Raw genomic sequence first — 27,232 nt, forward strand, 5'->3', positions numbered from 1 at the left:
GGGCCGGAGGAGCGTCGCGGCCGCACCGCACCGACCGTGAGCACAGAGGGCGCCCAGGGCGGGGCCGGGCGCCGGGGCGGGCGGGGCCCGGCGGGGCCGGGGGGGGGCGAGGCCGGGCGGGGCGCAGCGGCGGCGGCGGCTCCGGGGGGGCGGGAGCGGGAGCACCACCCCGGCCCCCCCACCCCGCGCTCGCCGTGGTCTTTCCCGAAGCGCCGCCATCTTGGCGGAGCCGGCCCGAGGCGGCGCAGGGAGCGGAGCGGGCGGCGGGCGGAGTCCCGGGGCAGGTGAGGGCGGCGCCGCCGGGAGAAGCTCGGGCCGGGCCCCGGGCACGGCGGGGCCGAGCCGGCAGGAAGCGCGGTTCACCTCGCGCAGTAACGGCTCCTTTCCCCTTCGCCCCAGTTCCCCGGGGCTCCCGCCGCAGAGGCCGCTCGTGCAGGGCCGCGGCGACTGCCCCGCTCCCCCGCGGGGGAGCCGCCGCCGCCCTGCGTGCGCCATCCTGGGGCGGTGCCGGCCGGCGGGGCCCGGGGCCGGAGCTGCCGGGTGCCGTGTGTGATCCGGGCGCTGACAGCGCCGCGGGCGTGCGGGGGCGCTGCGGGGCGAGCGCGGCCCGCGGCGGCGGCGCCATTGGGCCGGGGTGCTGCGGCTGAGCCGGGCGGACCCCGGGGCGGGGGAGCGGGCCCCCGGGTTCGGCCGCCGCCGGCCTGCCGGGCTGGGCGCTTATCGTAGCAACCGGCGTGCGGTTCCCCGCTGTCCTCGGCACGGTGGGGTCTGTCCTCCGGAGCAGTGAAACGTTTGCTGGTGCAGCAGGGAGCGGAGGTTGGTCGGGTGTACGAGGAGCGCGAGCAGGGAAATTGGAGTTCGGCACAGTGTGAGGAATTGCAGCCTCAAGCGTGAGAAGGCGTGACAGACACTGCTGGCATGAAGTAGGAAGAGGAATATAAAAACCAGGAGAAACGGATCATAAAATAGATGATAAGTGATTGAAGAAGAAAAAAGGTTGATAACCGCATGCGGTTTTTATAGGACTGTTTATGAGTAGGAAGTTGAGAGGCGGCGTTCTAATAAAGTGTGAACCTTCAGTCCTTTAAATTCCTGAGGAATTGTGGCCCATTTTCACCTTTGAGATACAGGCATTCTCTTCTGCCAGAAGTTGTCGGGGAACATTTTTCAAATGTTGCAGCTTTCTTGTATGTACTCCTTGAGTGTGGTTGTTGGGTGTTTTTCACCAGGAGTTCGCTTGATTTAAAAAAAAGTATTTGGTGAGGATTTATATCTTGAAGTATGCTTTGCTCACAAGACCTTGAACTTTCTGAGTATCTTTAATTTCTGGTTTTAATTTTTTTTTTGTGTATGTATGTCCTGCCAGTCTTGCTCTTTGTACCAGTGATCACAAAAAATTGCTAAATTGTCTCCTGGTCTCTTTTACTGTCTTCTCTGTTGTTTTTCTATAGGGTAGTTCAACAGATAGATTTTACTGCGCTGACTTGGTATTGCATAGCCATGATGAACGTGCCACATTTTTATTTTTTTTCCATTCCCCTCAGCTCTTTTCTTGGGATCTCTGCATAATGTGAGATACTGTATCTTCCTCGAGTTGTGTCTGGACCCAAGTATTTAAGAGGCAGCGTTGCTGGAAATCCTGCTGCTGCAGTAGTTGTTCAAAATTAATAAATACATCTTTAGACTGAGATAGGAAATATTCCGGTGGGCAGAGATTGCATCCAGCAGCTTAGTATGTTCAGTTGCATTCCTGCCGATGAAGAACCCCCCAAGGCAGCAGCACGATTCTTATATCTGCTCAGGGACATGGGTGCAGATATACACCACCAGTAAAATTCCTAAATAGGGTTTTTAAAATACAATGACGTAAAGAACTATTTTTTCTTAAGGTGCTTACCGTTCTCTTTCAGCCTGTGCTCACATTCAAAGTTATTGGTGGTACTTATTCTGGGAAAGTGTAGGCTGTTTTGTGGAGTGTGTTCACTCTTTCTGAATGATCACTCTTGGATGGCTGTGTTTTTCCTTTCCCTGTCAAAGTCTCTAATGTTACATTAGGGAAAAATCAGTCCCAGATCCTACCTGCTTAGTTACGTTTGCCCTTTTGTATCTACTTTTTTTTTGGGGGGGGGGTAATTGAAGCAAAATAGTTGATGCAGGCCTAGGAAATTCTGTTTACATGTAGAAGAAAGTAGGAACACAGCCTCTGTAGAAAAGTAGAGAATTGAAAAGTGATTGTCCTAAAATAATGAACATTAAAACGTGAAGATTTATGTGTTAGGTAGTTTTGTTTTAAAAGTAAATGGCTTACAATAGTGAGAAGAACTTATCCATCTTTCACAACAGAAGACAGATAAAGAACTCCATGGTATTACAGAGTGCTTAATAGTGAATTCACATTTTTCCTAGTCCTTCACAGTTCGATACACTCATAAGATGATCTTTACGTGGTAAGAGGAAGGCGTCTTTGACTTTTATTTCTTCTGCTATGAGTAGGGATTCTGAAAACGTGCTACCTGGCACTATTTCCCTAAATGGGAAAGCAAGAAAGGTGGCAGTATCATAGATATACAATAATTGTCTTTCTCATTAATAATAAATCCATAACTTGCAAGTAACCTTTACATCAATTGAAGAATCATTAGTTGAAACAAAGTACGGTGCTTTGGCATAAGGGAAGTATTAATATAAGAGAAATATTTGTAATATTGTGTAAATTTTCTTCTGAAATTATTGCTAACAATATGCTGAATTAGTTGAATTTCATAAAAGCTAGATATTATGTGGTTCTTAAATATTTAGATTCACATTGAGTTAAATAAGATTCTACCTGTAATCTAGTGCCTAATTGAACTTAGTAGGAAACTTTGTTATGAGCAGGTTGCTGCTTAACTATTTGTTGCTTATTTTTCAGAAATGAGGTTATGGACTATCAGTTACTGAGTTGTCTGCCACAAGTCTTTTCAGAGTGCCCACTCTAATTTTTTCTTTAGTGCCTTTTTTTTAGACTAGATGGGAAGTGATACAAATTCTCATCCTTTTGGAGATTTCCTGGTTGTTAGTGTCTAACTCTGGGATCTAAGAACCCACTGGTCAGGCTGTTGGAGACTCTTGTTCAGCAATATGTCCACGAGGCAGTCCAGTTTTCCAAGTCATAATGTGAGTTTGGTTACTGAAACAGCAGCAGTAGTCCAAGAGACTGAGATCTATATTTCTGCACTCTTATTTTTTAGGCTTGCCATGAATGTCTTAAATGTTTTGTTTCAACTGGGGCACGTTCAGTATTGCTTCTTGTCCTTCAGGGAGGAGTTATTCACTGCCTTGGTAACTGTCTTCTGGCAAGAAAGTATCATTTTTATCCATTGATCAGGTATTTGGCAGGAGAGAAAAAACAGTGTAAATCAAAGCAGACTAAAATACTTCAGGGTTTATTAGAATGGGAGTTGTAATTTGAGAAGAGTTATCTAGGACCTCTAATGGGTTTTTCTCGTGAAGTATCACAGCACAGAATCCTAAGATGTGATCCTGTTACAAGACTTCTTGAGGCAAGAGAGATTATCTTGACTGAAAAAAGTAACTTGTAGTTTTGTTGCCCTTCCTTCAGTCATTAGAGATGGTCGTCATTATAGATCTTGCTATACGAAAAAATGCAAGATACCATTTTTCTGCTATTTTAAAAAGGTGCCAAGACACTTTGGGACATAACAGTGAAAAGAGAGAGCTTTAGAGTTCACATTTTCAAGAGGAGATTTCCCAAACATCAACTGAACACCATTATTTGCACCTGATACAAGATTCAAGTGTGCAAAGCTAAAATATACATTAGGTCAAAGCAGGAAATTTAGATAGAGCAAGGGAGAAAATGTAAACTACTTTAAAGCTGCAGTGCCAATTAGCCTGCAAATGCTTTGCTGTAGGGAGGAATAGTTCGCAAGGCTGAACTGTGGTAGACAGAGCAGGCTTATTTGTTCGGCAGCAATATAGTGCAGCAGTTGTCATCCCAGGGAAAGGAAGTGTTTTTTCTGACATCTTGAGTAGCTTAAAACTTCCAGCTATCTTAGCTCTGTGCATTTTGAAAGAAAAGGCATTGTTGCTAACTGAATTCAATATGAACAATGAGCAACTAGATGGATGAACAGAAGTCTTCAGTAGTTTTCAAATTTTAGTGAGGAATTTCAGTTTAGATGTTGTACTTTGTCACAGAAATATATGTAAGTGCAAGCCTTCTGCCAGAAGTGAAATCCTTGTGCACAAGTTGTCTTGTCTGTCCCATGTATACGCATTACCCTTTTGTATTCAGTCTACTTAGTATATCATGGTCTGGTTTTTGTTTTGATTTTAGAAAAGATATGCTGGCTTACTGGCTGCTCTGTTAGAGGCAGAGTATGAGTGGCAAACTGACAAACTGTGAGTTTTGATAATGAATCTACTGATGTAGAGATTTATAACTGACTTAATGGTTTGGCTTGCAGTGTTAAAGTTACAGGTAAATTTAAAGTTATATAAACTCGGCTTAAAATCGTATCTCTGCAGAATTTTAACGTCGGTTTGACTAAATTACTTGTAAATATAAAAATACTTGCGGATGAGAGGGTGAGTGTGTGTCGAGTATCTAGTGTCATGCTGGTATGGTATCTGGCAGGCTTTCCTTTGCAGACAGGTGGGTTTTTTTGATGCTTGCATACTGTGTATTCTCTGAGAGCTGAACGCTCTCCTGATTCATATAACAAGGGTGGATGTCTTACATTGCTTTTACTTTAAATAATGTGAGTTTTTCAGGACCTTGGCTTCTTTTTTTCGCCACCATCAAAACTGTACTTTCTGGTAGTTTTCACTTCTGCCTGCAGGCTGTTTCGTATTGCACCCTTCACAAAAATAATGCAGTTGTTATCCACTAGATTTCAGCACCTCACATGTCAAAGTAAAACTGTTGTTCTGCAAACATCATTTAGAATTCAGGCTTTGACTGAACCCATGAATATTCTCTGCTATTTTTGCCTTGAACTATGCAGTTCAAAAGATATTCCAACAAATGCATGCTATCCACAAATCTTTTACACTGTTGAAAAGGGAATATTCATGTCTGTTTTTTTCCAAAGCAGAGGAGAGTTGGTTATTTATGAAGCTTGTAATTCAGATGAAATATTTAGCAACAATGTCTAAGTCTACATACAAAAATGATAGCATCTTTCTTAATACATGTAGAGGTTTGCAAGATGGACACCACACATCTTATTATCTGAAAAATCTTACAAGATAAAGCTTTGACAAATCATTCTTCAGAAGGCAATGAAATATTGCTCTTTCAGGAAGAGAAGATATATTTTGAATGCCACATCTAGCTTTTGCATTTCATGTGGGTACAACAGAGTGTAGAAGTAATTCTTCACTTATAGTTTCATTTTCCTAAGCTATCCACTATTCCACTATCTTAAAATCTTTTTGCCAACTTACCTCTGCTTCCTTGTTATTTGCCTTGAAAAAATTCCTGTTCTCTGTTTAAACTCCTGAATTAAAAAGCATACATCTGGATGACAGATCAATGTAGTGAAGAACTGTATTTCTTTGGGTTTTTTCTTGTCTTGGCTGTCGTTGTTTTATGACTGTGCAATGTGTAGCATGATTCATGAAACAGTAAAGATTCCTTGCACGGTCCTAAGTGATGTTAGAAGTGATACTGTTTAAAATTATCAATATGCAAAATCTTTGGGAGGCTAAAAAAGGTTGTATATTTATTTCTCTAAAGCAGCTTTTACCACTCATAAATCCATGATTATATGCTTTGGTGACTTAAGAAAAGTTAAGTGAGGATATTCTGATATTTATGGAGTAAAGCCACCCATGTTACATTTTGAATTGTACATTCGTGTCCAGAATTTGATCACTAGTAGAGAATGGCTGTAGGTGGTACTGTCGTTATTTAGCAGTGTGGAAGCTGCTTTGACACTAATTCTCTGATGTAGAAATTTGCTTTACAGTTTCTTTGGGTTTAAAAGTATTTTTTCATTTATGTCAAGACTGAGTTTAATAGACATTTCATGGGGAGCATTTTTGTGAGGAAAATAATTTAGGCTATGCTTAGGTGTAGAGCTAATTCAGAGTATTCTGGTGTCTTCCTGAATTTGCAGGGAGCCTAAAGCATTATCTCAGTGATGAGAAATCTGAAAAAATAACGAGATTGTTGGTTTAAATACCAGCACCTTTAAATCTACTTGCAGGTTACATTAACAGAACTGCCTGACTGGTGTACTTCTTTGAGTTCTAAATTGGCTACTACATTCCTGATATAGCTAAAAGTTGCAGCTTCCAGTTATTTATATAAGAGAACTTTTCTGGTAACTTCTGTAAAGTAGTTTTGTATCACCACAAAAATGCGGGATACATCAAGTAGAAGAAATAGGCAGCAGCATAGGGTAATAAATCTCTCATGAAAAAATTTAGTTTTTTATATAAATGAAACTGCTTTTGAGTTTGCAGACTGTCATACTTCTGTAGTAAAAAAAAAAGTCATAGACTGTGTCCCTTATTTTATTTTTTCTTTGAATTCCTAGGGATATGGGTTTTCAGTTACACTTGCTCCTTCCATGCCAGAACATGAAAAGGGGTGGGGCAGGTGGAGAGAGAAGGGGATGCTGCATAGAAGTGTATTTTTTTCTGGTTTTAAGAAGAATGCATAGAAAAAAGTTTTAGTTTGCATTTAAACACTGGCAAAAAGGACTACTGGGAAGCAGACATGGTATGGCAGATCACCATAGTAATTAGCATCAGCCAATGAGAAAGGTCATGGTTGCTGGTTTAGGACAATACTTAAGAAGGGAGAAAGGTTTAAAAAGATGGCTATAATTCAGTTTGGGCTGCGGGGGGAGAAGGTCAAACCAAGAACTTAATATGTGAATGTGTGTCCAAAAGCAGCAAGGAAGACCTTGCCAGTTCAGTAGTTCTTGAAATGCTGGTGGATGTGGGGATTCCCTGGAACAGAGATTTTTGTCTTGTTTTGGAGTTGCTGCTCAGATTCTGTTGGTGAATAAAGCAAAACGTACTTGGAACTCATTTCTAAGCAGTAACTCCTTTAAATTTGTACACTTTAATTCTTTTCCTTCTTGCACGGTGTGACAGTGAATGAGGCTGTGCGTGTGTGAAGGAACTTGTCTTAGCAATGGTCTCTTTCAGAGACCATGTATGGGTAAAGCAGTTCGGCTGGTTCAGCTCCTGCTCCTCCCTCTCACAGAGCTGAGCAGAATCTCTTCTGCTGAAACGGTTGTTCCACTTTCTGCTTTCTATATTTGTCCAGCAGCAGCAGCAGCACACTGGATAACTAGGCAGTGGGGCTGGCCTGGTGGGCATTTGCTGAGCAGAATTGAGAGCCAGGGCTTACAGTCTCTGTTACATCCGTCTGTCTGTCTGTCTGCGTCTCTGGGGAGGACTGGAGTTCCAAGTGAAAGGTGATCTGTTTGTAGATGTTGTTTTTTTGTAAAATGCAGTTCATTCAAATTTGGGAGTCTAGGGACAGGGAGCAGAGGAGGGAAGGCAGTTGTCTTGCAGGGACAGTATGTGTGTAGTGAGTGGCAGTGGCATCAGAAAGATACAGACAGATTTAACCTCCAAAAGAGCTGCTGTATTCTGGGATGAGGATTTTAATCTCCCTTCCTGCTTTGGGGTGTGATTAACCAGGGCCTGTATTTTTCCATAAAAGGTCTGTTGTCACTGTCTGCCCTGAAGATTAATGAAAGCTAGATCCTGTCCCGGAAGATCTGAGTGGTGTCTTTGCTTGTTATGGGCAATGGGGATTAATGAGGAGGTAGACCCTGCCCTGCCTAGTTGGAAATCAGGAGTTGGTATTGAGGGATGGGGTTTGGGGGAAATACCTTGTTAGGAAGAACTGGAAACTTGTAGCTGAGACTTTCCTGACTGCGTGCTTGTGTAAACTTTGTATTAAGGCCCTGCATGCATTGGGATGATGACTACTCACAATTGCTTTTTGAAGTAGTAGATCAGGTGAACAAATAGTACAGAAGTCTGTTAGCTGCTGTAGTAAACTGTTCTTTGAGTAGCAGAAAGGTGCTCGAAATTGTGGCAGCAACTGGATATACCATTAACGTTGGCAATAATTTTTTTGAGTGGGAGAAAGAGGGAAAGGGAGAAATAGTTTTTTGGGAATACTGTCCACTTATAAATTCTCCTGCCCTTTGAATATCTATGCAAATAGGCATCAGACCTTTTGGTTATGGAATTTGAGCAAGGAAAACGTTTCAGTTGTGAAATGGAAGTCAGCATCTTGCTAAAATCATTCTTGAGGACCATATTCCATAAACTCAGTCTGAATTATTTTTCTTTCCTACCACTGCAGTGTCTTCAGTGTATTTCCTCCTGAGAAAGCTGTGTGTCTTGAATTTAGAAGAAGCAAATTTTAATGGCAAATTGGTGGCTCTCAGCTTCCTGGCAATATCTGAATCGCACTGATGTCTGCAGGCAGGGACCTGTGACAGAGGGTCATCTTCTTGAACTGCTTGAACTCAAGCAACTTTGTTGTGTGGCTGTTTTCTGATCCTTCTTTCTTTAATGGGGACACACTGCAATAATTGTTCCATGTTCATCTGGAAAACCTAAGAATACGCAGCTTCTGGGATGCTAAGCTTGTTACCTTAAGTGTCTTGACATTTTTCCTAATTCTGGCATCCTCTGCCAGAATTCGGCCCGCTGCCTGTTTTTCTTCCTGCTTTTCCACTTCCTGACTCCTTAGTTGATGTCTTTTCATTTGTATGAGTTAACCAGTGAAAGGTAATTCTTGGTACTGTTCGATGCCAGTGGTTGGGGTTTTGTAATTCCTCTACTTTGAAGTGCTTTTTGGTAGCATACTTACCTTTTTTTTTTTTTTTTTTTTTTGTAGCCTTGTAGCAGCAATATGATTAGGCAGTTACAAAGGCCTCTTGGAAGTGCACCATTGCATGTTTAAAAAATAGTGTCCATTCTGTGAAAGATGCCATGATAAATGGGTAGAACACTGAATAAACATATGTGCACCTAGGGCATTGAGTAGATGAAAGATAGGCTATAGGATGGCGCTAGGGAATTTAAATCTTACCATTTTGTAAGAATCTTCCTAAAGGCAATATATAAGAAAGTGACATTGTTCAGACCTAGGATAAGCTGTCAAGACAGAAAATCTTATTTGCCAAATATACTTTGAGTTTGGGTAATCCATTCTAGATTGGCTGTGTTACCCTGTTTGCAGAAAAGATTTAATCAGGATTAGAGACAAATAAAAAATTAACTTCTGTCTGATGTCCTTTGAAGGTACTGAAATTCCACAGGTGGGGTAATTTTTTATTTTCTTCTTGCCCTATTTTATTTTTTACAAAAATAATTCTGTTTTTTTAAGGTCATAATCATGCAGTTGAATAATAAAGTTAAGACTGGAAATGTGGGAAGATTATGGGAATTTGGAATTAAGTCCAGTGTTCATTTGAAATTAATGAAACTTATAACTGCTGTTGGAAAGCAATTACAGGTATCAAACTCCAAGAAGAATAAATGAAAGTTAAAAAATATTTACCTGTGATTTTAAAAAGCTGAATCATATAGTTTAATCAAGGATAGTTTAAATATCGGATGCAGTCCACTGACAAAGAATTGGGACAGTAAAGGTGATTATATGGAAGAGCATGTATGTGCTTCTTAGAAGTATAATGGTTTTTTAACAGAAACAGTGGAAGCCTTCTTTGTCACTTGAGGCCTTTAGAAAGAATTAATCAGTAGAGAATTAATGATGTGAAATTCAGCACCTAAATCTGATTATCTAGTTCCGTAAGTAATTTAAATGAGCATCTGCCAGTATTGCTCTGAAAGTCTCATGCCATCTTTGTGTTTTTCATTTCCTTTGTGCCACCAAGACTATGTGTGGTTGTGCAGCGAATTGAATCTGGGAGCATGCTTGGATTAAAACTTATATTCATGTTGTTGTTGGTAGTCTTAATCACACCTTGCCCGTTTCCTTTCTCAGGCTTGTTATACAGAGGTGGGGATGGATAGCTGGTGAGGAAAGAGTTGTGCATGAGGAAAGAGTTGTGCACTATTCTTTTGGCAAGAGCATCAGCTTAAATTGAATCTACAGTACGAATATCTTGATCTATTTGTATTTCCTCCTCATTTCTATAAAATGTTTCTGGAGAGCTGTAGCCAGTCCTCTCTGTAATATAAGCCCAAAACACTTAAGTAAGAATTGTGTGTTACCTGCTGTGGCACATGTAGTTTGGTTCTCTGCTGGGAAGTACTAAATGTTGTCTTAACATACTTCTTTATGAAGGCAGTATTTGATACACACTGTTTGATACTGCTGTACAGAGAAGCTTGCTGTACAGAGAAGCTTGCTGTTCATCTGGGAAGAAATCAGTGAGCTTTTCTGATGTGAGGACAGAGAGAAAATAATGTGCCACATATACTCTCCCTGAATCAAAACCTTATACGTGACAATCTAAGATACCTCCAGAATTTAGGTACAAAGTATAACAACCATGAGAATCCAGCAAGATACGTGAGCATTTTATATCTGTTTTGACTCCTCATGCAGCCAAAACTGTATTAATAGCACTCATTTTTACCATAAAGTTTCTGGAGTCTCCTTCTGCTAGCAGTGGAAACCAGCTGATGTTATACTGAGCCTTCCAGGAAAAGTGAATGGAAAGAATTGATGGATAAGTGTGTAAGTGAAGAACATCTGAAGATACGTGCGTAAGACTTCAAGCAAGTACTGCCTCTGGTTCTTGGCAAAGTGCATTGCCACTCTTTATCCTTCTCCCCTCAGTCCAAGATCAGGTTGCGGATCCAGCAGGGAGGGTTTCTGAGGCCTTGGGAAGAGAAAGGAACAAGCCAAGCTGTGCTGGCATGAGAGTCAGTGAGCATCAATCACCGGAGAGAAGCAGCCTGGAGAGGGTGTTTCAGGGTCACAGAATGGGCCATGAGGGTAGTTTGTGGATTAAAAGGCTGCTGATACCAGTAGGAAAAACATTCTATTAAATGTTCATAACTAAGAATGAAAGCTGCTTCAGACAGGGAAAAGTTAATTTAAAATGTGACATCACATTTGTGAATGGTAGTCAGACAAAAATAATGCTTCAAGGTGCTGCATGTGTTTATGCATTCATGTGTTTTCAGGAGATTGTAAATTAATGCAGATTTTTTTGTTTTTTCTGTATTATTTACAGTTGTTTGTGTGCTTTAGGTACTATATAAAGATAATGAAAAGGGTAGTAAATGTTGCAAAAAAAGAAATTGAAGCATATACAAATGCTGCTACAAATGATGACAAATTGGAAACCTTCAGAGCTGGAGTAGAAGCTCAGTAAGAACTGCTTTACAGTGAAATGGTTAGATTTTATTAAATTTTTTAATAAAAGTCGGGACATTGCCAAGTTGATTTTCCCACAGAAATGCCAGCATTTACCTCTGAAGAAAAAGAAATAGCGTGAAATACTTTTTAAAGCTTCAGGTCTACACACCAATATTAAATCTCTTTAAATGTTAATGAAAACTGTCTGTTGTTGAAAGTGATTTGAATCAGTATTCATTTGTTATAATAGAGCAGTGACTTCAATTCTTTGCAGATGTAAATGAGTGTAATTTGAGACTTGTGTCCATTTACTTCTGCAAAGGGTTTGACCATGTACCTGTTACAAAATAAAGATAAAAATAATTGAGCATATTTTTACTCTTTGGTTTGCAGGCGTGGCAATGGCAGATTCTGCACGGTAGAGTTCATGGCAAGTATTTGTCTAATATAAGCCAAGCAAGACGCACATACAAGCTTAAGGTAAATCAGTCTTTCTTAGTTGTGCTTCTTTGAAATAAAATATAAATGATTATACATAAACATTTTGCAAATACAGAATTTCAGGCCTACTCAGAATTTTGCATCCAGATTAATTCTGATCCTTCAAAACTGGGGCACCTCAAAATTATTTTCTTCTGAAACTGGCAGTAAATGCTGGAAACGGCCATGTGCACTGTGTCCTCTTTTAGTATTTCAGGTGTGATAATACAGAATAGTGATTGCATTTGAGGATCTTTTTTTTTCTGCATTTGAATCTATTCCCTTTTGTACAATCAGAAGAAAGGTACGTAAGTACCTTGAATTTTTAACACAGAGCTATGCAAACTGTGTCTGTCTAAATATTGCACAGGGATGATTTTCCCATCAAGACTTTTTTACTTTACTTTTAATGATAGGTAAGTGAAAGTATTAGTCTTGTGGCTGAGATGGATGAGGTTGTTAAAGTTCAGCTAAAGTTCAATTGCTTCTAGGTAGGAAGTAGGTTCCTACTAGGTTAAGGAGTAGGTTCAGTGGTTAAACTGAAAATATTGTTTCTGTTCACTAAACCTCAATCTTCTACTCAAAAGAAGATATAAAACTGCTACATTTGATAGGTCGTGCTGCGGTGTGTACAGCAGCAAAACATGAATGCATGTTTTCTAAGTATTTTGAATCTTCATTCAAAAAGTAGATGATATATTGCTTTTGTTTTGTATTTGTAACTCGTGATATATTTTGAAAGTCCCTTAATGCCATAATCTGGATGGAGATAGCAAGCTTAAATCTTTTGTTGGTGAGATTCTTTGGGTTTTATTAACAGACAGATGTTTTATGGACATTTGTTTACTAGGTTTTCAACTGAGATGCAACTACTGTAACAGCGTGATGATATTTTCTTATTCAATACACTCTGTCACTAGTTCTCAAAATACTTTTTCACAAAATAAAAAAGATTATAATATTGTACAAATGGAAACTCTTTAGTACCAAAAAGTGACTTGTCAAATGCTATTTAACCCATAGTTAATAATATAACTGATACCTTCTAAGTTCCAGTCTCATGTTTTCAACAGTAGATCACAGGATTGTTTTGCATTCTTAAAGTGTGTCTCTTGACCCTCTCATTATGGGTTGTAAGGCTTAATGATCGGTCTTGGGAACGTTTGGGCTGTAATTGCTGACTGGGCATGGAACAGACATTGCAAATATGGGCAGCGTGCCAAATGTTAAGTATTTTATGATGTCCCGGTTAGAGGAACTTGAAACATAGCATTTTAAATGTTTTCCTCTCTTTTCTTTTTGTCTTAATCTGCAGTAGTCCCAAAATGTGCACCTCTTCTATTCTTCAATCTGTTCTTACATTAAAAAAAACTTACATTCTTATAGTGGAACATACTGTTGTGAGTAATTCAACCGGTCTACTTGCTAACTGTACAGATTGCCTGCTAACCTGTATGCCTGATAGTATTTGTGCTGGCAGCACTGGGGAAAACAGTACTCAACAGCTCTGTCTGCAAAAATGAAGTGAGCAGGCAATGAAGTAATTGGGAGCTGTGGCCTCGCAGTGAACACGTGGCTCCTGGTGCTGGGAGGTTTGGGTGGTGTAAAGATTGCAGTAGAAGGGCATTTCTCCGATAAGAAAGTAGGGCTGCTTCCGTGGTGAGGTTTTTATACTGCAAGAGTTTCTCCTCACTTATCTCTGTTGTCTTGCTTCCTCGTAAGTAAGAGTTACTAGAAAGTGACACTTTCTGTGGGTTGTGGCCTAAGCTGTATAGTAATTGAAACTTATCTGATTTGTATGGGCCTCTCTGTTCATACTCTGACTAGTGCACTTGCTCCGTCACTCTGCGATGAATTGTTATGTCCCTCCTTTACTTCCTTCAAAGAAATAGTTCTTTTTATATTTTCAAATTTTTTTTATTGGTCATATTGGTACTTAAAAATACGTAAATCTGCAGTGAGCCCAGACTGAATGCTGATTTATGTGAGAGACTGTTGACGCCAGGATGTATCTGAGGTTGAACTGTGTGGTCTGTTAGCCTCTTTAATTGCCATTGGTAACCTGGACATCCCATAAACATTAGTTCCTGGAAAGTGCAATGAGAAATGAGAACAAACTAGTCTAGACAAGTGGTAACTGTGATAGTGATGTCATTGATCAGAATCCATTAAATGATCTGATATTCTCTTAGATAGTCCTGGGTGCTGGTGAGACTGAAGTTTTGTATCAAAAGTAGTATCGAAGCAACATCCCTAGATTTATTGGGCTCATATCCACTGTCTAGTACTTAGTGGCTAGAGCCACTTGTTTTCATTACCAGCTGTAATTCTATTTATATTATATTGCATATCAGAAGTTACAAGTGAGAGTATATTTTGTCACTCTTAGATCTGCCAGGGCTAAGTATTAAATCGAAGTGTTAAACCTTTTGTTTTTCTACATGGAGTTGTCAGGTGGTGTCCCAGTTCCTCCCAGCTTGGTAAGGGAGTTGAAAGTGACATCTGTGCTCGGATGCGGCACTTCAGTCAGGGGGCAACTTCAGGAAAAATCTTAGCAAAAGCTGTGATGTCTCAATTTATGCCTGTTAAGTGTTTTGCTGATCCCACTAAGAGCCTACACTCATGCAACTATGAAAACAGTTGGCTGTCAGCATCTAATGCTGGGCTGGGGAGGATCTAATTTGCACAAGAGCTTTCTGCCACGTCAGTTAATTACAGAAATGGCTGTGTCGCACTGGTTGCACACATTGTATACCTTGATCTGGCGTATGCAAGTCCCAGTTTCTTCTGAGAAAAAACACAGTTGTCAGATTCTTTGGTCTTTGATTCAAGTTTGTCTCATGTATAAACTTGGATAAATGATTGTGTATTTATGTTCTGCATGCAATTAAATGAACCATTATAGAACAATTTATGATTTAAGAACATTCTCCCAGGCTTTCTGCAGGTGGTTGTCAGATTTGCTGCTTGTTTTTTGAAGTTTTTATTGTCTTGGATTTTGCCTTTGATTCAATGAGGTGTATATTTTTTTCCCAAAGGTGTCCAAGAGTTATGGGCTCCTCTGGCTATGTTAGCTGCACTTTTGGTTCCTTTGAAGTTTTAAATTAATTCATTAGAGTGAATTAATGGCTACATGTGTGAAGGGAATATTTTCTTTTTAACATAAAAAAGATGTTTTTATAGATATTCTTAAGCATTTACAAGATAAATAAATTCTGTATTTCATTTTTTCTGGAAGCTGATTATCAAAGGAGCAAAACTTAGCATATATGACAATTTCCATAGGGTTTAAATATCTGGCAAAAATTTGGTTTAAAAGAAACAGAAGAAAAAAACTGTATGTTTTGAAGGCAGGTCTGTTAGGAGGAATCTGAGACCATTTTTTTGACCATAAACAAATATCTTGTAATTAAACTTCAGAAAGCAAAGGAATGTAGGTGAGGTGGAAGGAGGTGTCCTCAGGTAATGTATTTGCCTGACTCACTAGTTGGAGCTTCATAATTCAGAATGCTGTTGTGAAACAGAACAAAAATAAATATGTAAAGTGTTCCCTGAACAATAGTCAGTTTTCAGTAATATTCTAGAAAATATAAATTCATAATTTTGAAAATGCACATTTCAAATAACTGAGTTTGTCAGGATTCATGATGGATTTTTATTGTTCTTAACAACTATTATAAGAAAATTAATTTTGTTCCTGTGTTTAGGATTCTTTTTTGCTTTAGAGGCTATGGTACTTTAATAAATCAGTTGAACAAATAGAACAATTGAAAATTACTACAAAATAGCAATTGAAAATTTTTGAGATCTCCCTTTGGAAAAGAAGGCATGAGACATGACGACGTGTATATTACATGAGACAAGTATATTACAAGGCAAGTTAGAAGAGGATATGGATCACTTATTCTCATTTATTAAAAAATATAGAACAAAGGTTATAAAGGGACCTGCAAAGTAGCAAAAATGTGGGAGCACACATAGCTTTGTGTAATTTACAAAAAAAAAAGGAAAGCCATTCCACAACTAAAAAAATCCAAAGTTTGTAGTTGTGGGTCAATTACTGAGTTTGCAAAAAGAGAGCTGTGAATCATGGAGTAGCATCCCTTACTCAGGTGCTAGTACAGAAAATTTGTATGGTTTCTGGTTGATGATTTGCTTAAGATGTAGAAATCACATTTTTATCTTGAGTTGTTAATTCTTTGTGGTCTTTGTGTTCCCTGATTCGGTGCATTTCCATTTATGCAGTCTTACATTAGAGTTCCCACCTTGCAGGTTCATGGTCATCTGTTAAGGCTGCAGCTGTCAAAATAATGTGATACAGGAGTTTAGGACTGTGGGTACTGCTGTTGGTAACTGCTTCTGTTGTGACAGTCAAAAAGCCAGACAGGTAGGATAAGTCCACTGAATATTATTAGGGAGTTTTAAGACTTCTGTTTTCAGCCGTGTTGCATTGCAGTCCTCTCTTTTGCCCCCTCTAATCTACTCTGTATTCTTGAAATATGCAACTTCAGGTTTGAGTCTAATGAGGGTAGTCAGCACCTCATGATGACTTCTGTTTTTAGAAATATGCTTTACTTTCACAGTCCTCAGTGCTTTATAAGATGGAGTTCATGTTGTAGTGATTGTTGCTGTCCGATTTTTAACTCTGGAGTTCTCAATACCTGTTTTTTCCTTATCTTTTAGACTGAAGACTGGAACGGCTAGAGGGAGGTGCATAGCTGCAGGTATGAACCAACTACTGTTTGTATCCCTCATTTGTGTATTGGATCTTCCTTTCAAATGTTTAGAGAGAAGTTGTTTTTACATTCAGTGATGAAAGCAGTCATTTTCCACTGCAGTGAGCAGTGCTCCCTGAACCTTAAACTCTGCAGTTTCCTGCCTTTGTACTGCTAAAGGGGGTTGGGAGTGTTAACGGTTTAGTACTGTTAGTACCAAGTCAATAGGCATCTTTAACTCCATCTGTCATTTAATAACTTTAGAAACATAACTGCAAAGTAGAAATGCGTGTCTTCTTAGTAATTTCTTGACCAGAGCAAATCTACAGTATTCTGTAGTGCATGAAACCCTAAAGTGTAATAACTCCTCTAGGCTGAGACAAATCTGATTATGTGCAGCAGAACAGGAACTAAGTCTAGTGTGAAAATGCTTGGATCCAAATGCAAGGATCTTCTAGTGCAATTTTCTTAATGCTAGAAGTTCAGTAAGGATGTAGTTTCGCGTGACAGCTGAGACAATTGCCTCTTCCTTTCTTGCTGAGTTTCCAGGCCTGTGTCCTTTGGTTACGCTTGGTTCTCATGGGAGTTTGCATAGTAGACAAAGTCAGCTTGACAACCCAATAAACAGCTCTTCTGTGATCACGTTCTTATTTTCCTGGTTTAGGAATTTGGAATGATTTACTGTGTGGTCAGAGAAGTACCAAAAGAATAGATCAGACTGTTTGGAACTGTGTACCCTAAAAGTTTCAGTTCACTTCTGAGGACAGTTGACCTGTAACTGCTGTGTTAAATAAAACTGTCATGCTCAAGTGTGGTGATTTTTGCTTTTCTGGTGAATCATCTCTGCCATGACAGAAAGATTATGTGCTTTGGTCTGGACAACCAGGGAGAGTTGAGTTTTTATATTGTCTTGAGGAAACGGTTGTTTTCTACTGTGGACAGACATTTGCTACAGTTTGCATAAATACATTGGAAAGGATTCAGTTATGTCTATATCAGAAAGAAAAACAAATTTGTCTTTAAAGTGCAGGATATCCTGCCTCTCTATATGTTGCTCATCAGGGTAGAAAGATCTAAAACTGGTTTAAGAAATCCAGGAACACCTTCATTTTTTAGAGAATTGGTGATTGACCTCTGTGTTTGGAAGTACCAGTTTGAGGGCAGTTGTCTCCAGGCATTGTGTGTGTTGCAGAACACTCAGCTTCTTTCCTACATGACTGGTGCCTTGTACTTTGCCCTTCCTGCTCCTTTGCAGCTCCATTAGGACCATACAGAAGACTGGAAAGAGAAAATACTGGTTCTTGTTTGTGGGGTTTGTCTGAAGAGTTTGCGTATTTTGAGACAGACTAGTCTGATTAGACCTAGTTTTTCAAACCCATGGGATTCTGCCAGTTGCAAAACACAGGTCCAGAATCCATAGATCTGGATTACTTAAATAACGAAATAATAAGATTATTTAGATAGCAAAGTAATCACAAAGTTTCTGGTTGATGAAAACAAGTCACTTCTATTTGCTGCAAGATCCATGATTTCCAGCAAAATAGAGTTGAGTTCATCTATCTAAATGTGAACATAGAAAGGTGTCCAAGTGAAAGAGAATGGAGTCTCGAACATCTGATAATGATATATGAAATTGCTTGTGTACATTTGTTTACATTTCATACCCAGTATGAAATGCCTCTTATAATGATTAACTCTACAGAGATATATCAGAATAAAACTGATGGCATTCTGCTCCTGGTCTGGTACAGAGAAAAAAATTGAGGAGGGATCAGCTTTGCTTCGAGATAAGGAATCAATCAGCCTTTGAAATAGCACTTGATTTTGTTCCCCAGTTTTTTGGTAGATACTATCTTGAACCAGAAAAGTTTTTGAACAGAGAGTTTACTCAGAGATTCAGGATTTTTTCTTGTGTTTGGGCATTTATATGCCACACTTTGCCAAAGCAGATTAAACAGATATTCTGTCAAGTAATATTGCCCTACAAGTCCTTGTGAACACTGACAGTTTCAAGACTGAGGAACTCCTACGTTTGTATTGACTCTTTCATATCCACATTTACCATGCTGATATTCTGCTGGAGGACAAAAATGCCTTTGTACTATGAATAGAGAGCACTGTAGGGTTCATATTATTTTACTGTCCTGCCCCTCCTGAAGGATCATCCTGTTGTTTTCCTGAAGGTAAGCTCTAATGAAAACTCCATTGAGACACATTTGTAAACATGTTGTATAATGAAGGATAGCATCTTACCTGTTTTTACTTGAAACATGTATGTGCAGAAATTTTATTTGAACAGACCTGAGCTCCTTCCAAAGTGGAAGTCTTTCACATGGAGATAAAAATGGGCAGCAAAAAATGCAGATTAAGTGATAGTCATAGAATCTTTAAGGTTGGAAAAGACCCTTAAGGTCATAGTCCAACCATTAACATAACACTGCCAAGTCTGCCGTTAAACCTATCCCCAAGCATCTACACATCTTTGCTTGCATTCTCAGGGAAACATACATATCCCATTCCCGTCTCCACTCTCCTAATGGACAATACTGGTGCTATGCCTTTGCAACCTCATGCCAAGAGCCATGACTTACTGTGTTCCAAGGTGGTGTTCTACGTAGTAATTGTTATTGCAGCGATTACTGTTCTGACTGCCTAGTGTGCTCTCTTGGAGAGCCCCCGGCTGGGTTACATTTGAACTTACCTCTGATAACATGCAACAAAAAGCTGTACTTTGGATAAAATGAAATGAGAGAAATAGTGACTTTTTGTAATATAATATTAACTGCATCTGGTATTATTAGTAGAAACAATTTGAGATTAAAGGCTTGTGTGGCTGTTCTGATGGCTGCAAAGGACAATGAAACATGTTGCTTTTAGTCCAGAAGGTCTCTTGAAACTTAACAGAAGAAGAAAAAAGACTTTATCAGAAAAACTTTTAAACAGGTCTGACTGCTATTCTAGACATTTCAGTAAGGAGAGTAATAGTATGCAGTTTGTTCCTTTAAGATAACACATAACATGTCTTAAGGAAAAAGGTAACTCTGGCCAGTTCTTACTTTAAGGTTTTTTACTTTACATGTGCACAAGGTGTGTTACTTGCAAAAAACTTTCAGGCATTTTTGATTCACTGAGGTTCTCCTGTAGGTTAATATAACAATCTTTGTACATGGTTTTGTCCTGGAATTGTTTAGCAGGTTCTGTAGTCTCCCCTGGGCCCGATACGCAACCACACAGCAATTCTCTGTGTTAATGCAGTTGCTTTGCCCATTGTAATGGATCATGACATGTTTGGGCTGAAGACAAGCAGACTGTTCAGAGCTTTCCAGGACCTAGTGGATTTCCAGCTCCTTCAGAGGAATAACTTCTGTCTCTCTTTCAGAAAACTACCTTAAAAATCTGGTAAATAGCGCAGAGATTGCAAAATGTTTGTTTCCAATGCATCTTTTTGACTAAATACAGAGCTCCGGACTCCTATAATATGCGAAAGGATAGCAGAATTCAGTCTTATCTGAAACCAGATTTCTAGGTCTTGTGTTTGTATTTACAAAGGAAAAAGGTTCAAAGATAATCAAAAAGTTTTCTCTTTCATGGAATTGCTTGCAGGATTGTTTCTTGCACAAAAAGATAAAATAGCTGAAGATAAACTTCTGGCCAGTCTTAGAAAAGGTCATTTCTGTAAGCTCAGAGGCAACATTTGGGGAGAGAAATAGGACAGACACTGTAAGTGGCATCTGTACCTAACCTGCAGGGCAAGATTGCTTCCAAACCCTATGTTCTTACTCTTTTCTACTGAAGATTTAAGCCTTATAGTGCAAGTGTGATTTGCCATCTCTATTTCTGTGTGTCTCAGAATCTGAATTCAGTCAATAAACAAAGAGTGCAAGGAGAAAACTTTCAAATCTTGCTGCTACCTTAAATGTTCCATCCTGTCGCCTTTTAGTGTTTCCCTGTCATCCAGAGGGTAGAAATGCATGCCCTCGCTTCTTATACTCATTTCCTGCCTTGTCTCCTGTTGTGTGTCGTACAGCTGCCTTTATTTCCTCTTACTATTGTTGTGACAAGCCACTTTTCCTACTTTCTCAAGAAGTTTTTTCTGTCTACAGTGCCAAAGTGTCTACATGGCATTAAGGTCTCTTAGGTACTTAAGGTTTTCATAGTTTGTCTCTTGCAAAATGCAAGCATTATTATGTTCTAACACTGTGATTATAAAAACTCAAAATACTTCTCAAACTATGTCTGGTGGAATCTTGGCATACGTTTAAAAAACCCCACAATTTTAGACTGAAATTTTCTTTTGCATACCTTCCTGTAAACCTTAAGCAGTACCTGAAATTAGACATTTCACATCTATACACGCGCACAAAAAAAAAAGGCAATCCACAACCTACAGGTAAGGATAAAAGGATTTAATTTTTTTACTTGTGTTTGTTATTGTTGTTTTTAATGTACTAGTATGAGGGGAAGAAACCTATACACATCTGCTTTAAAAGCAGTTGCCCTGGATACATCAATGCTTCTTCCTAATATCAATTATTAACTATAAAATGTCTTGCAAAGAGATACTTGAGGTTCTTTGGAAGTTCTGTCTTTGTGTAAGAAAAAAATTAAATAGATACAGGTTCTTGAAATAATAGTTGTGTTACACCTCAAAATAATGCTTTGAAGGCTATCAGCTTGCATATTGCTCGTTGACAATAGGGTAATGAGAAATTTTATGGTTGGAGATGGAGTGTTTTGGGTCACTGTCAGGAGGTGGTCTCATGGGCCGGTCTATTCCATTTTTTTTTCTTTCTTTGGTCCTGCCTGTGCAAGCCTTTTTCAGATCATCACTGAAGTAGCAGACACAGCTGCAGTGGGTCAAGCACTGGGTTAGCAACCTCATGCTGCTGTGTTAGCTGGCAGCTGTGCACTAAGAAAGTAAACCTCAGGGTAGCATTGTGCAGCTGTTCTGTCCTAGAAAAGCAGTTCATTGTCTACAGAGCTGTGGGTTGCTCACATCACAAAATTCCACTACCCACAGCCCCGTCAAGATATTCACAGCACACTCCTACATCCCCTCTCAGGCAAGCAGATGAAGAGGAAATGTATCAGAGGCGATGAGAGAAAAATTGAACAAGTTCGTAGACCACTGCCTTAAACGTTGTAAACTTCATTCATATGCTACAAGAGGGTCTTAGGGCTGATAACTCAGCTTCTTCCATGTTCTTTTTAGATGTCCTGTTGGTAGCAGTAACTGACAGAGCTGGACCTAGTTGTCCTTTGAGATTTGTTGTTTCTGGGGGGTTTTTTGGCTTCTTGGATTTGAACAGATGTTGTAACCTGTTTCCTGGTAGATAAGCTCTCATATTGCAGAGCTACCGTCTGCCATTTGGTGTAAGTTGTCCTCCGGAGTGAGCCAGATATTGAGCATGTCACAGATTAAATTTGTTCCTCAGTTATGTGATGGCATACTGAAAGCAATTGCAAGGCATTTTAAAAAGGAGGTAAAGTGTATAAACTGGTTGTTATCTGTGCTGTCATGCTTCCTGAAGTCCAGATGTATGGGGTTTTGGTTTTTGTTTCTTGTGTAGTTTGGAGGGGGAGGGAGGAGGGGTGTTGGGGAGGGTTTAGTGTTACACCAATAATAGCTGAGCACTTTTAATTAGCATTTACCTAACATGTATAGTTCAGTTCTTGAGTAGCTTTAACAGGACAACTCTTCTTTTTTTTTACATAGTATTTTTTTATTTTGTCCCAACACAAATGCATAGGCATACTCCTGCTCTTCGACATGTTCCAGACCTATCTGCACCGTTTGCAGTGGCTGATAACCCATAGTGTTTGTTTTCACCACAAAACTGACTCAGTGATCTCTTGGCCTCTCTGGTTTTAGCTCAGAAGAACCCAAACTATTGTGGTTTGTCTAGTGACCTCTGATGGGTCCCTTCCAAGTACTTGTCTAATTTGTTTTTCCACGCATATAAGCTTATTGCATCTGCACTATCCTGCCAAGGAGTTTCAAGAATCTACTACCCTGTGTATGAAGTACACAGTACAGTATTTGTCCTCCTCAGAGGACAAATGCTGTTGTATCAGTCACTGAGGTTTTGCTTTCTTAGCTGTGATTTGTAAATTGATTTGGAGCTACAAACTGCCTAAGAAGGTAATAACCACATACAAGCTTTTACAAGGTTGTGCATTCACATGCATTCACTTCATGGCTTGTTGTTTGAAGTAAAAGCAAGAGGGACACCTAGACTGTGCAGACAAATAATAAATATATGGCAGTCAAAGCAGAACTGTTTGGCATCACAGTGATACCAGTACCACCAGTATGCCAGTATGCCAGTACCAGAAGGGAGCCTACAAGAAAGATGGAGAGGCTATTTACAAGAGCATATAGTGACAGGACAAGGGGAAATGGCTTCAAACTGAAAGAGAATAGGATAGATTAGATGTTAGGAAGAAATTCTTTACTGTGAGGGTGGTGAGACACTGAAACAGGTTGCCCAGAGAAGTTGTGGATGCCCCATCCTTGCAAGTGTTCAAGGCCAGTTTGCATGGGGTCCTGAGCAACCTGATCTAGTGAAAGGGGTCCCTACCCATGGCAGAGGGCATTGGAACTAGATGATCTTTAAGGTCCCTTCCAACCCAAACCATTGTATGATTCTATGCTCTCAGTGAAGTTAGTCTCCATGAGGAAGGCAGCCTTAGAGAACATGGTGCCAGTTATACACTCTGTTGGTCAGGTAAACCCAGAACCGAAAGGCATCTTTCAGGAGTTGGCTTCATGATTAAAAACTATTGTCCCTAAACTTGAAAATCTGCCAACAGGTCATTCTGGTCGCATTATCTCCTTATGCTTTCCACTACACAACAAGCAATATGTTGTCCTCTTTAGTATATATGCCCCAACTCTCCAAGCTGACCCTGCCGAAAAAGATAAATTTTATACCAACCTGCATTGCCTTACCCAAAAGGTTCCCACAGATGATAAGATCATTATCCTTGGTGATTTCAAAGCCAGAGTAGGAAAGAACTTTGAAGCCTGGAAAGGAGTATTAGGCAGGCATGGTTTTAGAAAGTGCAACGATAATGGATGCCTTCTGCTAGAATTCTGTGTGGAGCAACAGCTCACCAACACTCTTTCAGCAGAAAAATAGTCTGAAGACAACCTGGATGCATCCTAGATCTAAGCATTGGCACCTCATCAATTATGTCTTGGTGCGACAGAGAGATGTTCGCGATGTTCATCATACCCACGCGATGCCTAGTGCAGAATGCCAAACAGATCATCGACTTGTGCGCTGTAAAGTTAACTTCAACCTTAAGTTCAAACTTAAAAGGGGTGGTATTCCAAGGAGGAGACTCCAAGTTAACAATCTTCAAACAGCTACAGTGAGAGACAGATTCCAGGCAAACCTTCAAACTAGGCTTGAAAATCATTCCATAGATCCCTCTTCTGAAACACTTTGGCAACATATTAAAAATAGCATCCTGCAGTCCTCTGAAGAATCCTTAGGGTTCTCCCTCAAGAAGAACAAGGACTGGTTTGATGAAAATAATCAAGAGATCCAGGAATTGTTGAGGAAGAAGAGAACTGATCACCAAGCACACCTTGCTCAGCCATCTTGTCATGTAAGAAAAGCAGCCTTTTGTCTTGCATGCAGCAAGATCCAACAGAAACTCCGTGACATCCAGAACAAATGGTGGATCAATCTAGCTGAAAAAACTCAATTATGCACAGATACAGGTGATCACAGAGGTTTCTATGAGGCCCTGAAAACAGCATATGGGCCTACATACCAGGTCCAAAGCCCTCTACTCAGCACAGATGGTCAAATGCTTCTCACAGATAAAATCTCCATTCTGATTCGATGGTCTGAACACTTTCAGACTCTTTTCAATACTAGCCATGTAGTTCAAGACTCAGCAGTTCAGTACATTACACAAGAACCGGTGACGAATTAATTGGATATTGCCCCTGCTATGGAGAAACCCTTAAGGCCATACAGCAGGTGAAAACTGGCAAGGCAGCTGGAGTTGATGGAATTCCACCTGAAGTCTGGAAGCATGGGGACCAAGCACTCCATGCTAAATTTCACGAGTTTGTGGTGCGCTGTTGGGAACTAGGCGAACTCCCATCAGACCTTCGTGATGCAGTCATCATCACTTTGTACAAAAAGAAGGGAGATAAATCAGACTGTTCAAATTACTGAGGTATTACTCTGCTCAACATTGCTGGCAAAATCCTTGCAAGAATACTTTTGAACAGACTAATACCCATAGCAGAAGAACTCTACCTGAAAGCCAATGTGGTTTCAGAGCCAACAGGAGTACCACAGACATGGTATTTGTTCTGAGACAACTGCAAGAGAAGTGTAGGGAACAGAACAAAGGTCTCTATGTAACCTTTGTCGACCTCACCAAGGCTTTCGATACTGTGAGCAGAAGAGGTCTGTGGCAGATTTTGGAATGTTTAGGTTGTCCCCCCAAGTTCCTTAAAACGATCATCTCACTTCATGAGGATCAGCGTGGCCAAGTCAGATATGGTGATGCACTTTCTGAGCCCTTTCTAATTACCAATGGTGTGAAACAAGGCTGGTTCTTGCACCAACCCTATTCACAATCTTTTTCAGCATGATGCTCCAAAGGGCCACAGCAGACCTCAACGATGAAGATGGTATCTACATTCGATATTGTACTGACGGAAGCCTATTTAACCTTAGGTGACTGAAGGCCCACACTAAGACCTTAAATCATCTTGTCCGGGAGCTGCTTTATGCTGATGACGACGCCCTTGTCACTCACACAGAAGTAGCTCCGCAGCGTTTAACATCCTGCTTTGCTGACACTGCTGAGCTTTTTGGGCTGGAAGTCAGCTTAAAGACAGAAGTGTCCTATCAACCTGCACCTCAGGAAGTCTTCCATCATCCCCATATCACCGTTGGCAAATCAGAGCTCAAATCATTTCAGCAGTTTAATTACCTAGGTAGCCTCATCTCCTCGAATGGTAAGATTGACGGAGAGGTAGACAACAGGTTAGCAAAGGCATATAGTGCTTTTGGAAAACTCCATAAAAGAGCCTGGCGAAATAAACACCTGAAGAAAAGTATAAAGATCAGTGTTTACAGAGCCATAGTGTTGTCTGCTCTTTTATATGGATCCAAATCATGGGTCATTTTCCGCCACCACCTGCGTCTCCTAGAACGCTTCCATCAGCGCTGCCTCCGTTCAATCCTAAACACCCTCTGGTCAGATTATGTGACTGTCACGTCTGTTCTAGAACAGGCAGCAGTTATGACTATTGAGGCCATGTTGCTGAGAACACAGCTGCGCTGGGCAGGGCACGTCTCAAGGATAAAGGACTACCACCTCCCCAAGGTCATGCTCTGTGGTGAACTTGCCACTGGCTGCCACAAGAGAGGAGCCCCGAAGAAAAGATACAAGGACTCCCTGAAACAACATCTCAGCCTTGGCCATATTGATCATTGTCACTGGTCTACTCTGACCCTCAATCGGGAGGTCTAGAGACACACTGTAACGCTGCTGCTTCTTTTGAGAACGCACACAGGATCACTCTTGAGGTAAAAAGACAACGCAGAAAGAACTGTGTCTTGTCGATACCACCTAAGGAGTCTTTCTGCTGTGCCTTTTGCAACCAGACTTGTCTATCTCGCATTGGCCTTTTTAGCCACCAGCGTGCTTGTAGCAAATGTGGGTAGAGTCCTTTCCAAATCTTCATTCGTGAAGATGAATCATGATAATAAAGATTCCTTCTTGAAAACGTTGATTCCACTGTTCACATTTAAATAAATTTGGCAGACCAATAAATGTATTGAGGCATTAAGTTCCTAATCATTTAGCATTAAGTGAAGAGGAGGTCAAAACAGAATAGTCAACTCTTGCTCTTTTCCCATTGGTGTGCCAGTAGCTCTGAACTAGTCTGGCTGTTGGCTATGGTGCTCAGCTAAGCAGGGAGAAGTCACTGAAGGATCTTGAGACTTACTGGCTTTTCAGTTCTGCTTTTGGTATGAATTGGCATACTTGTGTTAAGGGTTACCTCTCTAGTGTGTGGGTTTCTTGTATAGCAAACAGTGTTCTCAATTCTCAGTTCACTGCCTCCCAGTTTGCGTGTGTGACATCTGGAAATTGAGGAGCTAAGGGATGTGCTTGGATTTTTGCATTGGGTTGCTACTGAGCTTGGAACATACCATTCTTTTATGCCACAGCTTTCAATCTCTTGATTTCTCTCTGAAACATCATTTTCAAGCAATTGGTCTTTCCTGACCAGTTCTTAATTCAGAACCCCTTCATCCAACAGACTTATGCAACTATAGTGTCGTGGTAAACATAGTTGTGATCTCAGTGGCCACAGAGAAGCAGTAATTTCTGTATGTTTAATGCAAACAGTGTCTTGCATATCTATTTTTGCGTGAAGATTTTGCACTGAATGTGTTGATGTAGAAAGTTAAAAAATTGTGACTAAGGACCTTGAGAACTGCCACACTGGACATAGTCTGTTTTTTTGTTTCCTTCTGTTAGTGCCTAGTACTACGTGCACTAGGCAAATGGGTCTAAAATCTTAAAAATTATTGATTAGTCTGTTTTTAAAGATGGGGTTACTTAGTTGTTCCTTCCTAATATTAGCTAGAAGGTGGTGGTTCTTACATGCAGTATTTTGAGTCAGATGGTCCATCAGTTAAAAAAATGCAGTTGGTATATATGTGCAGTA

The 27,232-nt window shown here is 40.2% G+C and overlaps 1 protein-coding gene across 12 annotated transcripts in view; it reads left to right on the forward strand.

Moving 5' to 3' along the window:
• Positions 1-27,232, forward strand: part of CELF1 (CUGBP Elav-like family member 1) — a 60,056-nt gene that overhangs the window by 1,799 nt on the left and 31,025 nt on the right. For 6 of the 12 annotated variants that reach the window (XM_018082329.3, XM_008919759.4, XM_008919760.4 and 3 more), the window contains exons 1-3: positions 696-1,187; positions 11,717-11,803; positions 16,487-16,527. The gene's annotated coding sequence lies outside the window, so the exon portion shown is untranslated. Of the gene's footprint in view, positions 1-230; positions 285-695; positions 1,188-1,525; positions 1,651-11,031; positions 11,361-11,716; positions 11,804-16,486; positions 16,528-27,232 lie in introns of those variants that run through there. The other 6 variants (XM_029964175.1, XM_018082331.2, XM_029964176.1 and 3 more) reach the window with 6 other exon arrangements.

This window comes from Manacus vitellinus, unplaced genomic scaffold (genome assembly GCF_001715985.3).
Source record: "Manacus vitellinus isolate BGI_N305 unplaced genomic scaffold, ASM171598v3 scaffold_6_pilon, whole genome shotgun sequence".
Taxonomy (NCBI): Eukaryota; Metazoa; Chordata; class Aves; order Passeriformes; family Pipridae; genus Manacus; species Manacus vitellinus.